Source organism: Nyctereutes procyonoides, unplaced genomic scaffold (genome assembly GCF_905146905.1).
Source record: "Nyctereutes procyonoides isolate TBG_1078 unplaced genomic scaffold, NYPRO_anot_genome, whole genome shotgun sequence".
In the NCBI taxonomy this organism is placed as follows: Eukaryota; Metazoa; Chordata; class Mammalia; order Carnivora; family Canidae; genus Nyctereutes; species Nyctereutes procyonoides.
The window spans coordinates 3,779,476-3,794,991 of NW_026575021.1; the positions used below are offsets into that span (position 1 = coordinate 3,779,476).

General features: G+C 35.4%; 1 pseudogene; it reads right to left on the reverse strand.

Moving 5' to 3' along the window:
• Positions 1–2,767: 2,767 nt before the first annotated feature.
• LOC129518787 (60S ribosomal protein L36-like) lies at positions 2,768–3,078 on the reverse strand (annotated as a pseudogene).
• Between the last annotated feature and the right edge of the window lie 12,438 nt (positions 3,079–15,516).

Here is a 15,516-nt window from a genome sequence, read left to right on the forward strand (position 1 = left end):
TGGACCATTGAGTGGGGAGTTGGAAGATGCCTGTGAGAACCCTGGACACCAGAGTGTTGACAAAATTTTCATAGGGTTAGAAGAAGCTCACAAGAAACAAGAGGAAATGTGATATCTCTTGATGTTAGACATAGAGGTTGTACACTGCCCTTTCCTCACATATACCTGTGGTCAAAGTGAGTCTCATGGTCAATCCATCCTCAGAGAAGCAGAGAGGTAAATTCCACCTCCAGTGTGGGAAGAACTATAAAGTCATTGTGAACAGAGGCTCTGAACACAAGGAAGAATGGAGAATTGGGATCGATGTAAATTTTGCCATGGTCAAATTTCTTTCATTTTAAAATTTGTGTTAAAGATTCAAATTTTCATTTACTGCATTGAAATTTTCTTCTTTCTTAATTTGAATATTTCCTATTTCATTGTCTTTGATCCTTTTAGATAAGCTAGAGTATCACTATTTCAGATGTCCCTTGTCCTTAATTATCATGTTATGTATATAAACCAACTGGCTTTCTTTGCCCTTTACTTTCACATCATATATGATTTTCTTAAGCCTGTCTTCCCTAAAACTGATTTGTCTTTCTACACTATTGATTATCCCTTTTCTACTTCATTTACACTTGATTGTATCCAATTGTGTTATTTCTCCTTAATTTATTTCCTTGGTTGGCCTGGCACAATTATGACCATATTCCACTGCCTTATCTTTTTAAAAGTTTTTATTTATTTTTTGTGAGTTCCTGGATGCTTTTTATTTTGCTTTGTTTTGTTTTTGTTGTTCATAATTTAAAGTATGAATGTTACTCTTTCCTAAATCTTTTCTTCCCAATTTTTCTTTGTTTATTGATTTTTTTTGCATGATATTTATATTTTCTATCCATTTAGTGCCTTTTATTTGCATGTATCCCTTTCTTCTTTTGTTAGTATGAGGTCAATTCTACACAAACCTAATTCTCCATATTAAATGGTGACACAATGCCTTCTCAGGAGGCCTTCTCAGGAGACCCCCTTCTCTTTATATATACTCTCTTCCTAGTCCTGGACAACTTATAACCACATACCGATGTATCCTAAAGGTGTATTTGACTGAACTGCTTAGTTATATAGTAAATTGCCCACTTTACATGTTAATTTTGAGATGTAATTATCCTTATGAAATTACTATGTAAAAAAAATAGATTTTTTTACATTAAGCTTGAAGCCTACTTCTCCCTCTAGCTACTTGTATCATTAAATGGTACCCTTGTCAACTCAGCTGTCAGGCATCCTCTTTAATTGGTATTAAATAGTGGTTTATCTGGCAGATAGCTAAGTTTGTAGTATGAGGTTATGACCATTTCCTAGCATTTAAGCATAGAAGAGGGTTTTTTGTTTTTTGTTTTGTTTTATAACCTCCTTTTGGTAAATTATGTTGTTTTCTTTTTTTTTTTCCATTTTTTAAAAATTTTTATTTATTTATGATAGTCACACACAGAGAGAAAGAGAGGCAGAGACAGAGGCAGAGGGAGAGGGAGAAGCAGGCTCCATGTACCGGGAGCCCGACGTGGGATTCGATCCCGGGTCTCCAGTATCGTGCCCTGGGCCAAAGGCAGGCGCCAAACCGCTGCGCCACCCAGGGATCCCTTATGTTGTTTTCAATAAGAGTATTATAATTATGCAGTCTACTTTCCAGAGGTTTAACTAGTTTTTAATTTATATGAAGACAGCTATCACTCAGATTAACTTCTGTGGGAAAATCAAAACTTTTCTCAAATTGGAAACGATTAATGACACTTTCTATAAATAGTTACTCTATTTTTTCCAGAAATATTATAGTTAGATTCTCATTACTTTACAAAAAATAAACACTGCCTGTCAAAAACCTCATCTCTGTAAAGGATCCACACTGGTTTGCTTGCTATGGCAATGCTAGTAGAAGGCTCTGAGCTTGTATTAGAATGGCAAGGTCAAAATAGCAGGTTTCTCATAAGTTTTATAGCCTATTTTAATAATTAGGATCTATGTTGAGTTAAGACTTATTTTATGTATGATGCTTGTATTAATTGTCTGTGGCTGCTATTACAAATTAACATAAATTGAGGACTTAACAAGAGAAAGGTATTCTTTTACAGTTTTGAGGCCAGAATTCCGAAATCCTTGTCACTGGGCTAATAGCAAGGTGTCCACAGGACTCCCTCTGGAGGCTGTACAGGAGAATCCACCCCTAGGCTCTTGCAAGCTTCTGGTGGCTGTTGGCATTCCTGGTCTTGTTGTGCCACACACTCCAAACTCTGAGGCCAGCATCTCAAAACCTTTCTTTACTCCATTTCATATCACATCTCCAGAGTGTGTGTGTGGGAGGGTGGGGGTGGTGAGGTGAGGGGTGGGAGGGTCCGGAGTGTGGTGTGATATGAAATCTTCCTGTAATTCCCTGGTAAAAAGACACAAAGGGATTTAGGGGCAGCCCAGGTGGCTCAGCCATTTAGTGCTGCCTTCCACCCAGGGCCTGATCCTGGAGTCCTGGGATTGAGTCCCACATTGGGCTCCCTGCGCGGAGCCTGCTTCTCCCTCTGCCTATGTCTCTGCCTCTCTCTCTCTGTGTCTCTCATGAATAAATACATAAATAAAATCTTAAAAAAAAAACCAAATGGATTTAGAATCCACCTTTATAATCCAGGTTGATCTCCTTGTCTCAAGATCATTAATTAATTACATCTGCAAATATCAATTATTAATTAATTAATTTTATTTTTTTCCAAAAAAGATTTTACTATGTACAGGAGGGGATTCAGTTCTTCTTGGCTGATGCTTTTCTTATGGCTGCCAGGATGTCGTTCAGCTCTTCTCTCTTCCTCTTGGCACAGATGTGCATCCCTACCTGTTTCTTGATGAACTTGAGGACTTGCTTATCCTTAGAGACCATGAACAGCTACACACACACAACTCATAGGTGGCCGAGCTGCACACCTCTGGGATCCTGTCCCAAGGGAATTTGATGATTAGTGAGCCGCTCCAGCGGCTGTGCCCCAGATTCCTTATGTTCTTAGTCACCTTGTGGCTCTTGTTGAAGTCGAAAGCCATGAGCTAGCACAGAGCCATGGCTGCTGCTCTTCAGAAGTGGCTGAATGGGGTCATTTTTCAGCCTGCCACAATATTGCTACGTGTCTCCTCTCTAACATCACTCCTTATCTTTCTTTTCTTTTTCTTTTTTTAAGATTCTATTAATTCATGGAAGATGCATGGAGAGAGGCAGAGACATAGGCAGATTCCCTGTGAGGAGCCTGATATGGGACCCCAGGACTCCAGGATCATGAACTGAGCCAAAGGCAGATGCTCAACCACTGAAGCACCCAGGTGTCCCTCTCCCTATCTACTGTCAATTAAAGCAAACCCTTCTGAAATTCCAACTCTTGTGTCCTCTTTCTTTCAAATACTTCCTTTTTTCTCCTTTGGGTTTTTAGTGCACCCAAGGGAAACTATCCAACTGCCTTAAATCTCTCCTTATATTGTTCTCTGGACTATATCACTCTCCTATCTTTTCAGCTTGTTATTTATGCATGTCCTTTTTAACTTGAAACAATTTTTTAAAAAGTTGTAGTTTAGCCTATTTTATTTCACAAAAGGTGCAAACATCACTGTTTTTATTTCACATGTAAATAATGGATATGATAGTACTGGATTACTGCATGCCAAATATTATAAACATTTCCATTATTAATATATTTCTTACTCTTAGTATATGATTTTCTTTGTAAATAACTTGATCTTTATAATAACATTGTGAGTATGTATATCTGTATATGTGTATTTGTGTTTATTTTTAAGGTACTCAAGTGGGTTTAGACATAGGGAAATGTTGCTTGTACCTAATGAGAATTAAACAAACAAACATTATGCATTGTCACAAAACAGAAACTTCTTTAAAAAAAAATCTTTCCAGTTTTATCGAGATATAATTACATATAATATTGTTAGTCCAAAGCATACAACATAATGATAGGTATATGTATATATTGTAAAATGATTGCCACAATAAGTTTAATTAACAATCACCTCACATAGTTACAAAATGTTTTTCCTTTTAATGAGAAAACTTAAGATCTACTCTCCTAGCAATTTTCAAATATACAATACAATATTAACTATAGCCACCATGTTGCATATTACATCTCCAGAACCTATTACAAAAAGTTGTAATCTTTTATCTAAAAAAAAAAAAAAAAAAAAAAAAAAACATGAACTCATGGATAAGAGAACAGATTGATAGTTGCCAGAGGCTAGGGGTAGGAGGTAGCAGAAATGGATGAAAGTAGTCAAAAGGTAAAATAATACAATTCTTACATGGAGTTTCTGTTGCTAATATTATTTTAAAGAAGTGACTTGGAATTGCTTAACATTAGCATTTGGAAATACTTTTTAGCTTAAATATCAGCAAATCACTTGACTGAATCATGAATCTGTAGATAAGGTTCATGTTTTGCAATAGAGAAAGTGAAGAAAAAGTGTTTATATAGTTGCTAAATTTATATAATTCCTTTGTATCAAGTCCACAACTGTCCTTGGTTGTTAGGTTAGTGCATTTTTATCAGCCTTCACTTGTCTGGTTCAAATCTATATTTCTTTTCATTATTTATTACTAACCTAACCAATGAACTGAAGACACAGTGAAAATACTGCACCTAGGAGGACATTTGCCCACTTCCACCCATTAGCATTTTGTTAAACTTTTTTTTTTTGCTGTAATGATGATAAAGTTGTATGAAAAATAATAAATTCCAAACTACTTTCTGTGAAAAGCAGAAATGCTTCTTCTAGCTCTGCTGGCAACCTAGGTACGATGTTCCCAACCACATATAAATAATGCTCATGGAATACAGGAAGGGATCAAACCATACCATTCTGTGAGCCGGATTGAACTATGACATAGGCAAGACGGCAACACAGCCACATTGCTAACAGCGATGACAGCGCCCCCCTCAGCAAAGACAACCCTAGTCATGCATTTAATCATAGAATTCCTCCCACTTCTGGACACTGTGCAATCAAGTAGCTGTTGCTGCCTTAAAAACTTCTCATAATTTCCAGCACCAGCACACAACCATTGGAAGCCTACAAGCTTCCACCTCTCCCTCCCTCATCATCATGTCCCATGCTTGTTCCCTGATGTACCCTCCCTTGCTGCAGCAAGCTCCCTAAACTTTATCATCAATATTATTATCTACCAGTGTGTTTCTTGTGTTATTTGATCTGTGGGGTTTTCTAGTGATCTGTCAAAAAATTGCTTTTCTGTTGATAATTTGCCCATAACTTTACTTTCATTAGAGTTATCTACTGCAAAATTTCATGACACATTTTTAAAATTATTTTATTTATTTATTTGACAGAAAGCACAAGTGGGGGGGTGGCAGGCAGAGGGAGAGGGAAAAGCAGACTCCCTCCTGAGTAGGGAGTCCCATGAGGGATTAGATCCCAGGACCCCTGGATCATGACCTGAACCAAAGGCAGACATTTAACTGACTAAACCACCCAGGTCCCCCTCATCATCTTTTAAATACCCTTGCATAGTCTTTAGTGCCATTCATACATACATATTTCAGTTCTACTTCTTGTCTACTTCCATCGAAGCATAGGATACTATTGCATTTTTATATCCTTTTTGAAATTAGACATGTCTCTGCCATTTTGCTCAGGTTAATGAAATGAGTGTCAATTGTGCACAGAAACTTTCAAAAATTAATTGTGCTTTACCACTCCCTCCCCTCTGCCCAGTTTTGAAAGCATATGTTGATATGAATACTCTCACTCTACAACCTGAAGGAACTACAATGAGAAGAGAAGCTCTTGCCCTTCCTGCCCCATAGTAGATACGTAACCTAAATAAAAATAAGCTGTGAACAAGTTCAGCAGCTGGTAAATGTGTGTTTGAAACCACCACACAACCCAATTTATCTTGATTTATACCATGTACTGTTGAACTTGTGACTTATTTTTGGTTGCAATATTACAACACAAATTCCTAGACAGTTCAGAATCGGTCATTCATAACTGAATTTCATTATTATGTCAATGACAAGTCGATTAATTAATTAATTAATTTTCAGATTTTATTTATTTATTCATGAGAGAAACGCACGCAGAAAGAGAGAGACAGAGAGACAGAGAGACAGAGAGGCAGAAAACAGGCAGAGGGAGAAGCAGGCTCAATGCAGGGATCCTGACGTGGAACTCGATCCCGGGTCTCCAGGATCTCGCCTTGGGCCAAAGGCAGACGCTCAACAGCTGAGCCACCCAGGCATCCCAAGTACCCCTATTTCTACTGACAATTCTTTCTGATGCTCCAGAAACTCATGTATTTGTCAAAGGTTCAACTGTTTTTAAATGCATTTTGTCCAATCACTTCCACAAATGTCAGTCATATTTGCTAAAAATTGGTTGATGTTTATTTTTAAGCTTCAGAAAAATTTTAATTTTAGGGGCACCTGGGTAGCTCAGAGGTTGAGTGTCTTCCTTTGGCTCAGGTCATGATCCTGGGGTTCTGGGATCAAGTCCTTCATGGGGATCCCTGCAGGGAGCCTGCTTCTCCCTCTGCCTGTGACTCTACCTCTCTCTCTGTCTCTCAGGAATAAATAAAATCTTTTTTTAAAGAATACATTTAAATTATTTTATTTTTTTTAATTTTTTTTATTTATTTACGATAGTCATACAGAGAGAGAGAGAGAGAGGCAGAGACACAGGCAGAGGGAGAAGCAGGCTCCATTCACCAGGAGCCTGACGTGGGATTCGATCCCGGGTCTCCAGGATCGCGCCCTGGGCCAAAGGCAGGCGCCAAACCGCTGGGCCACCCAGGGATCCCAAATTATTTTAAATTATTATAGTTGCACATGAGCAAAAACACAATTAGGATTAAGAAAAATGACTGTTTTTTATTTGTTTAGTCTTTATAATAACTTAGTTTGAGAGTCTATGCATGTCCATCTACGTTGTATATGTGTATAGATTACAGAAATGTATACTTGAATTAATTGATTTGGTAATATTATAGAAGATATATTAGTGAAAAATTCTGATGGAAATCTCTGCCTTTGCATAGATTACATTTATATTGGAGAAAGGCATAAAGATAAAGGTAAAAAGAGAGCAAAATTAAAGAAGAGAGGACTAGAAGTTAAAGGTATTACAATTTTAGTTGGTATCATCAAGAATCCAAAAGCAAAAGGTGACATTTGAGTAAAGGTCTGAAGGAAGTGACTGAGCAAGCCATTGTAATAACTTTTAGTTTTATTCTGAGCACTATACAAAGGCATTAGAGGATTTTGAAAGAGAGGGATGACAATCTGATTTATGCTATGTTATCATCACATTGGCTACTCAATGGGTATTATTTGAGCATACTGGCAGAAAATGTATTTATGGTTACATAATATAGAAATATTCCCTTGGACAGCTAACCCCAACATTGAACCTGCCTTTTTTCATTAAGTTAAACACTTGAGTAACTCATCACATATTCCAATCAATAGCCAAGACTTGCTGGAGACTAAATATTTGAAAGAGACATCCCATTTTTAATTATTAATTATCCTTGGCTCACTAATCCCTATCACTTTAATAAAATAAGTCATCAGAAAACATTGAATTGATCCATACTATCCCTTGAAATGTTCTTTGCAAGTTGAGAGCATAATGGTATGCTCTCAATTGTATTAACAAAGTACAAAAAAATGGTCCACTTGAATAAAATTTATGAAGTTTTTGCAAAATCATAACTAAATGTTCATAAAGTAGGCCAAAGCAAGCATAAAAACACCACACACAAATGTGTGTGTGTGTGTGTGTTAGATTGTGAAGGAAAAAAAAAACAGGTAAGAATGCCATGAGAAACTAGGGATGGGGGTTGAAATTTTAGATAGAGAGATAAGGAAAGGTCTATTTAGAGTGTGACTTTTGAATGAAAACCTGAAAGAAATAAGGGAGTTGGCCGTATAAATATATGTGGAAAGAGAAATCTGATAAAGTGGTAAATGCCCTCAAAGAAGAACCTTCTTGGGATGTTCAAGAAATATCAAAGAAATCAGTGAGTTGGAGGTAAAGGAGAGGGAAGGTAAGTTAAGAACTACTGGAATCCTGGTCATGATGAGAAAGTGGGAACAAGTCTTGTGAGAACTCACAAGATTTTGGCTTTTCCTATTAATGGACACCTAGGATTTGGGACAAATGCGTGACCATATTATACCAGGACAAGATCATTATGGCTGCTCTATGAATAGCTAGAGATGAAGATGACTTAGCTATCCTAGCAAAGTATCTATTTTTAATTTTATTTTTAATTGAGATATAATTGACTTATAACATTGTATAAGCTTAAGGTATATAATATGCTGAATTGATACATTTATATATTGCAATATGACCATCATCCTAGCATTAGTTAACACCTCCATCATGTCCCATAGTTACCATTTCTGTTTTGTGGTGGGAATCTTTAAGATGTAGTTTCTTAGCAACTTTCAAATACACGATACAGAATTGTTAACTACAATCACAATGCTGTGCCAGTAGATCCCCAGAACTTATTCATTGTCTTTTTTTTTAACTTATTCATCAGTCCTCTGACCAATATCTAAGATTAAACAAATAAATGGCTAGTTTTGACAGCTGACTCACAAATAGGATTTTGATTGATGCTATTTCAAAATTTTCTTCTCTGTTCTGAGAAACAGCTGACAGATTGTTTAAAACTGAAGCCAATATTTCAGAAGTTGCATGCTGGTGATCTAAAGAACAGATTTAGCCTGTAGATTTATTTTGTTTGGTGCATAACTGTTTTTAGCCAACATTTAAAAATTGGGAAGGTTCATATAAAATATGGTCTTCCAGATTATCTTCAAATGTCAGACACACTGGCAACCAGCATCAACAACAGGAGCTGGTTAGTGTCTTCCTGATTTACACAAGGCCATGGACTTTTTAAAGTTCCATAATCCCTTCCCACCCTTAGCCTCGCTCTAATGCCAAGGCTGAAGGAAACCTGCCTTATGTCATTACATTTTCCCGATTGTTTCTCTTATGATATAGAAATATTTTACCACACACACATATCTCTCTAGAAAGTGACAAAATAAAAGATATGAAGAAGGTGGACTGCCTCAATTTTTGCTTTCTCAATTTATGAGTATTTGAGATGGTGATCTCTATAGATATTTTATAAAATTTAATTCCCTTTTATAGGAAAATAAGGCAAGATATTCAGTTGAGTTAAACTTTGATTTTAGAAGAAAAAAAATCACACAGAAATTCCATTGCTAACAAGGGCCATTTCTAACATGTCCCTTCTTAAGTTCTGAAACTGGTAATGAGGAAAATTATTATGGGTCTGGAGGTCTTTACACATTCTAGAACTATTACACTTCCTGACTCTGCCTTAAATCAAACTGAATTTGTATTCCCATTTTTCATTTAATTATATACACATCTTATTTAAATTCCAATTATGAGTAATTTGTTTTTTGTGTTTAGAAAGAAAAATGTCCATAAAGACTAGTATATTCCTGAAACAACATATTGGTTTGATCTCCTATAAGTATTGTAACATTATAAGGATTATAATGTTTAAAAAATCCATGGAAAATAGGTACATGTATTTATATGTCTATTGAATAAATTTGAATCCTGTGTTATTATGAATTGAAAAAAATGTGAAGAATCGTTAGTCCCTTAAATAATATATTTCTCTGGATTAGTTTTGTGTTCACAAGGGAGAACAGGGCATAATGGTTATTGCATATTTAGGAGATGGATAATTGGCATTCAAATGACTGAAGGATGGGAGAGGAGTTTCATTAAATACATTATAGCACATTATTATCACATAAAGTGATTACGTATAGAGTTCTGGCTCTCAAGGGAATAGATGTGGGTTCAAGTCCCAGAACTGGCCCTGAATATGTGGATGATTTGAAACTAAGAGATTTTATACACTCTGTGTCCAATTTTCCTCATTTATAAAATGAAAAATAATAACACCAATAATAGTTCATATAGTTGAATAGTAGAATATTTAAAGGTTATTTTAGATTCTTTAAATATATTTATTATTCTAAAAAAAGTTGTGCCATTGAAATCCATTCAGTGGTCCTGGATATGATATGACAAATGGGAAACAGTATGTAGAATTTTTTTTTTTTTTACCATTCAAATCTAGGTATTTCTTTGAAATTTTACACCAAAGTGAAACAATTACATCATTATTACTAAAAGATTCATTATTTCTCCTAAAATGACACAACTAGTAAGTTGTGGATCCAATATCTGAAAAATCCAAACTTTTAAATACAGGTCATGGGAAAAGCATCAAGTCTTTGATGGTTTTGTCAGATAGTTCTGGATATGGTGATTTCTTAATATGAACCCATTTCAGTCTTCTATCATATACTAAGTCCAGGATGTGTACATGACAAATGTCCTATATAACAACAAAGAGACTTTAAAGATTCAGGTTATAAAACAGAATGTACAACATGACTCTTCTATAGTCAGGGTTCAGGTAGCCTGGGTTTGTATTTGGCTATGTGATACTGGGAAAATTACTTATTTTCTCTATTCCTAAGTTTTTCCTCAACAGTAGGATAGTGATAGTGGTATGATTTGATATTTTCTCAAATAAAATGAAAAAAATTATTGAATTTGTTTGCAGAGTCACTGGTGCAGAGTCTGGGTTTTGTAAACTATGACAATTATCACTACATAAGGACAGGAAATACAAAGTATACATGAAAAGCTAGTGTCATGGGTTGAATTGCCTCCTTCCAAAATTAATTTGCTGATGTCTTAACACCTGGAACCTTAGAATGGGACCTTAGATGTAACTAGAGTGATTGCAGATGTAATTGGTTAAGATGAGGTCAAGGTGGAATAGGGTGGACCACTAATCCAATATGGTAGCTGTTCCTATTAAGAGGAGAAATTTAGAGACAGACATGCAAATAGGTGGAATGCCCTGTGACAAAGAAGGCATTAAGTAAGGATGATGTAATCAAAGCCAATAAACAGCAAAGATTGCCAGCAAGCCTCTAGAAGCTAGGAGAAGCAGGGAACAGATTTCCCCCTTACAGTTCTCAGAAGGAACTCTGCCAACACCATGATCTTAGATTTCAAGCCTCTACAGCTGTGAGACATAAGATTTCTGTTGTTTGACCTATCCAGTTTGTGGCACTTTGTGATGTCATCGCTTGCTGACTAACGCAAATGGTAAATCGTGGTTGCCTCTAAAAACAGAAACAATGAGAAATTTTAATTTTCTAATTTAGTCACTTTTGACAAAGTTTATAATGTTAATATATAGTACTTTTAATATTGATATATTATTAAAGTTATATATATCTTTATTTTACAACTTAGAAAATTAATAACAAAATACACTATATATCATACAGGACTACTAGATACATTATTATTCAGACAATATTTATACATGAAAGTAAAACTAAAGTGAGTTGGAATTATGTTGAGATTGAGCCTGTAGCCATGAAGAATAATGGGAGCTGAGAGACCCCACAAGCAATGCCAGTTCAAATTCTGCAATAACCATTGTCACGGCTTAAAGCAGTTCCCAGTAAAGCAAAATATAACGGACTTCTTTATCCCAAATGATTGATAGACACGTTGGCCTTCATAGGCTCATTTTGACTTCTTAAGTGTCAGTGTGAGATAAAGAGAGGAGAGAACCCAGGATTTCTAGAACATATATGGATGCACTTAGCGTGGAATTTGCTCTACCACTGACAGTTAAAAAAAAAATGGATGGACTATGCTCTTATATGAATAGGAAAGCCAGAAAACAGTGAAATGGGGATGTTGCAGGAAACTTACATAATATTCTCATTCACAAAGCTTTTTGTTTCTTAATCCCTTTGCCTAATGGCATTAAATATGTCAATGTAACAGACACAGACGTTGCTTCATATAAATTACATATAACTTAAGTCCTACAATGGGAAATGCTATTTATATGATCACAAGTCTATAAATAAAAGAAAAAAAAACATCTATTTTTGTGGACCTCATGTTATTGACCATGTTGAAAACACACAGGCATTTTAATGTGGTAATTTGAAAACACACATTATTCTTTAAGTGAATCAGTTAAATAATGATGTGAAAAACTAACATTTTTAGTTTTATAAACACAAAGAAAATATTCAGTAAATGGTTATAATAATTCCTCTTTAGACCTGTTACTCATCTTAATTTATCCCAAGTTTAGCAAACTATCACTAATCCTATCTTGTGATTGTACTGTTTAACCATAAAATATTATATAGCTCTCTTCCTTGGAATTGTGAAGCTCTTTCGAAGGGTCTCAGGTGGCTTTTACTAGCTCTATTTTGTTTATTTTTTTCTTTGTAGAACCTCCAGCTAACAGCTGACTGCATAACCTTCTATACTGGCTTTGGGTATTCTGAAGGAAATCAATATTGTAAAGGTTACACTACTTGGCCCTCATTTAGCATTACTTAAAGCAAAGAAAGGAACCGAGAAATAGGGTTTAAGATTAAGGTCTCCTCACCAAACATCTTGTGAGAAAAGCTTTGTTCAGTCTCAAAATCCAGATATGCAAGTGGTATAAGCAACAAAAAACTAAAATTTCTAGATCCAAAGCCACTTTATATATTCTTCCCACCAACTCGGCCTCAGCAGCTGAATTTGATAAATTCATGTTATTGAATGATTATGAAATTAAATGAAATTAATTAATAAAAACAAAATGAATGATTCAGGGATTGTGAGTAGTCACTATAGGAAGCAGAAAAGATGAGGCTAAAAAGAGAAAGAAAAGGAGAAATTTTCCTGATCTGAGAACTGCCCTTTTGAATGGATATATTGATTAAAATAATGGTGTCCTCCTTTAGAAGTCTTCATTTTCTGAATTTTTAAAATTCCCTCAGCTGTAAACTTAAGTACATGCTGTTGTAAATGATGAAATGTGGTGTTACGATTAGAACTATAACATTTTCTTTCTCAAGAAAGGCCATCTGGCCCAGGAGAGCTTGAAAGCACTAGAATTTCATCTTTTGTCTATTGTATTATGACTTGTGTCACAGAAGCTAGAACCTCAGGTATAATTAAACCTTGCATTGTAGAGCAGCCCTTGGCCACCGATCCACCTGTTTTGCCTTCATGATAACATTGCTATGTCTATGGGACAACTCAAGTTTCTGTATTATTTTACTTTGCAGATTACTTTCAGCTCATAATTCACTAAAAGGAACTACTGCTCATAAACGAAATGAAAAAAGCAAGGCATCAATCAGCAGCTCTTTCCATCCACTGGTATCTGCTTACTTACTAATTCAGTGGTTGAGGCTGACTGGTATATAACTTAAAAAATCCTGTTAGTCAGGCTTGCCTCATGCTAGCCCATGCTCAGGGTTCAGATTACTTCTTTATTGCATTTAACATTAAGCAAACTGCTTCCAGTTACTTTATTTGTTTTTTATCTTCTCATTACCCAGAAACTTCCAAGATTAGAAGCACAATGCCTTATTACACATTATATCATTGAAACATCCCCTCTCCCAAAAGGAAAATATTTGCTCTGGTTAAAATGCATCCTTGGGGCTCCATAATATTAAATATCTCACAGAAAACTCTAAGGTTCTATTACGTGCATGATATACTCTTAAGAAAACGTGTAGGGTAGAGATGAATATTAGTTACTGATTCTTCAGATGTCTCTCATTTTATAAATATATCCAGAAGAAAATAAAGATTCTCTGCATTTTGAAAAAAAAAAAAGAATAGAGTGCATTAAAACATAGTAAATCAGCATAAGGAATTATTGGTGTATATTAATCAGCCAGAGTGAGAGTTTAATGTTAGATTTAAATAGACTCATTTAGCTAGAATATTAATATAATTACAACAGGAATAATAAATTATCTGTTATCTTTAATGACAGGGAAATGTGGTATTATAGTTAATCAAATATTTGGATTAATGCTATTGTGCATATCATGTTTTTTTTAATCCAAATACAGCATATTAAAAGTGTTTTTAAAATCATGCTGAAAGGAATTTAACAGATAATGAGTCAGATAGCATCAAGGTGTTCACATTATCATCATTCTAAATAAATGCTGAAATTCTTGTTAATAGAATTCTGATGACTATCAGACTGGATGAGAGAGAAGCGAAGGAAATACCCACATGTTTCCAATGCTAAGCATTTCAATTTCAAATCCACAGTTGTAACAGTCACTTTCTTGAGTCCAGTGAAGTCATTTATTCACTCATTCATCAAATATTTATTGAACATCAATAATGGACCAGTTGGTTGAGTAAGAGCTATAAATATAATAGGGGACAAGATACAGTCACAATCCTCAAGAGGCAAACAGTCTAATGGGCCATTTAAGCAGGTACACATATTACCTATCATACAAAGGGCCCCTCTCATAGCTCTGCAGTGTCATAGAAAGATTCATGGAGCCAGTAAAAGGGAAAGTGGAAGAGCATCCAGGCAGCCTTGACAGCAAGGGCACTGGACCAGAACTGAAAAAGCATATTCAGAGAAAAAAATCAAACTTTCCTATCTTGAAAGGCCAATGTCTTAAATTACAAAATTGTTTAATTATGTTCATTTTAAAATAGGACATAATTATAAAAAATAGCTGAATGACATTGGATTGATATCATACTATTGACATTAAAGAAGTCATTATTTGCTTCAGACTTCCTAATATCACATAAAAATAAATTCTACAATTTTTAGAGCAAAATGAGTTGCCTCATAACTTTTGTTAGTTTTCTGTCACAGTAGGGATGAATGAGATGGCTCCAGCATCTGAGCTCAGACTACAGTTCCCTAATTAGCATTTTTTAAAAGATTTTATTTATTTATTCATGAGAGACACACATACAGAGAGAGAGAGGCAGAGACACAGGCAGAGGGAGAAGCAGGCTCCATGCAGGGGGCCCAACATGGGACTCCATCCGGGGTCTCCAGGATCACACCCTGGGCCGAAGGCAGAGCTAAACCACTGAGACACCTGGGCTGCCCCCTTAATTAGCATTTTAAAGAGACTGCACTAAAACGGGAAATTTAGGGGCATTCCAGCAAAATTCAAAGTATTCATTCCTAAGTGATCTGAGCACAAATAAGAGACTGTGAGGAAAACTTCCTATTAGTTTAAAGAACAGATATTAGAATGTGGGCTACCAGGCCTATAGATATTACTTGATCAACTTCTTCCATCATTTATTCATTATATATAAATATATTTATATAAATTTTAAAATACATATTTTAATGTTTTTATATTTATTAGGGATTTTGTTTTGTTTTAATATTTTGAGAGAGAGCACGAGTGGTAGAGGAGCAGAGGAAGAGGGAGGGAGAGAATCTTAAGCAGGTTCCATGTCCAGTGTGTAACCCCACAGAGGGCTCAATCCCAAGACTGAGATCATGACCTGAACCAAAATCGAGAGTTGGATACTTAACCAACTGAACCATCCAGGAACCCCTTTTGGCTTTTTTTG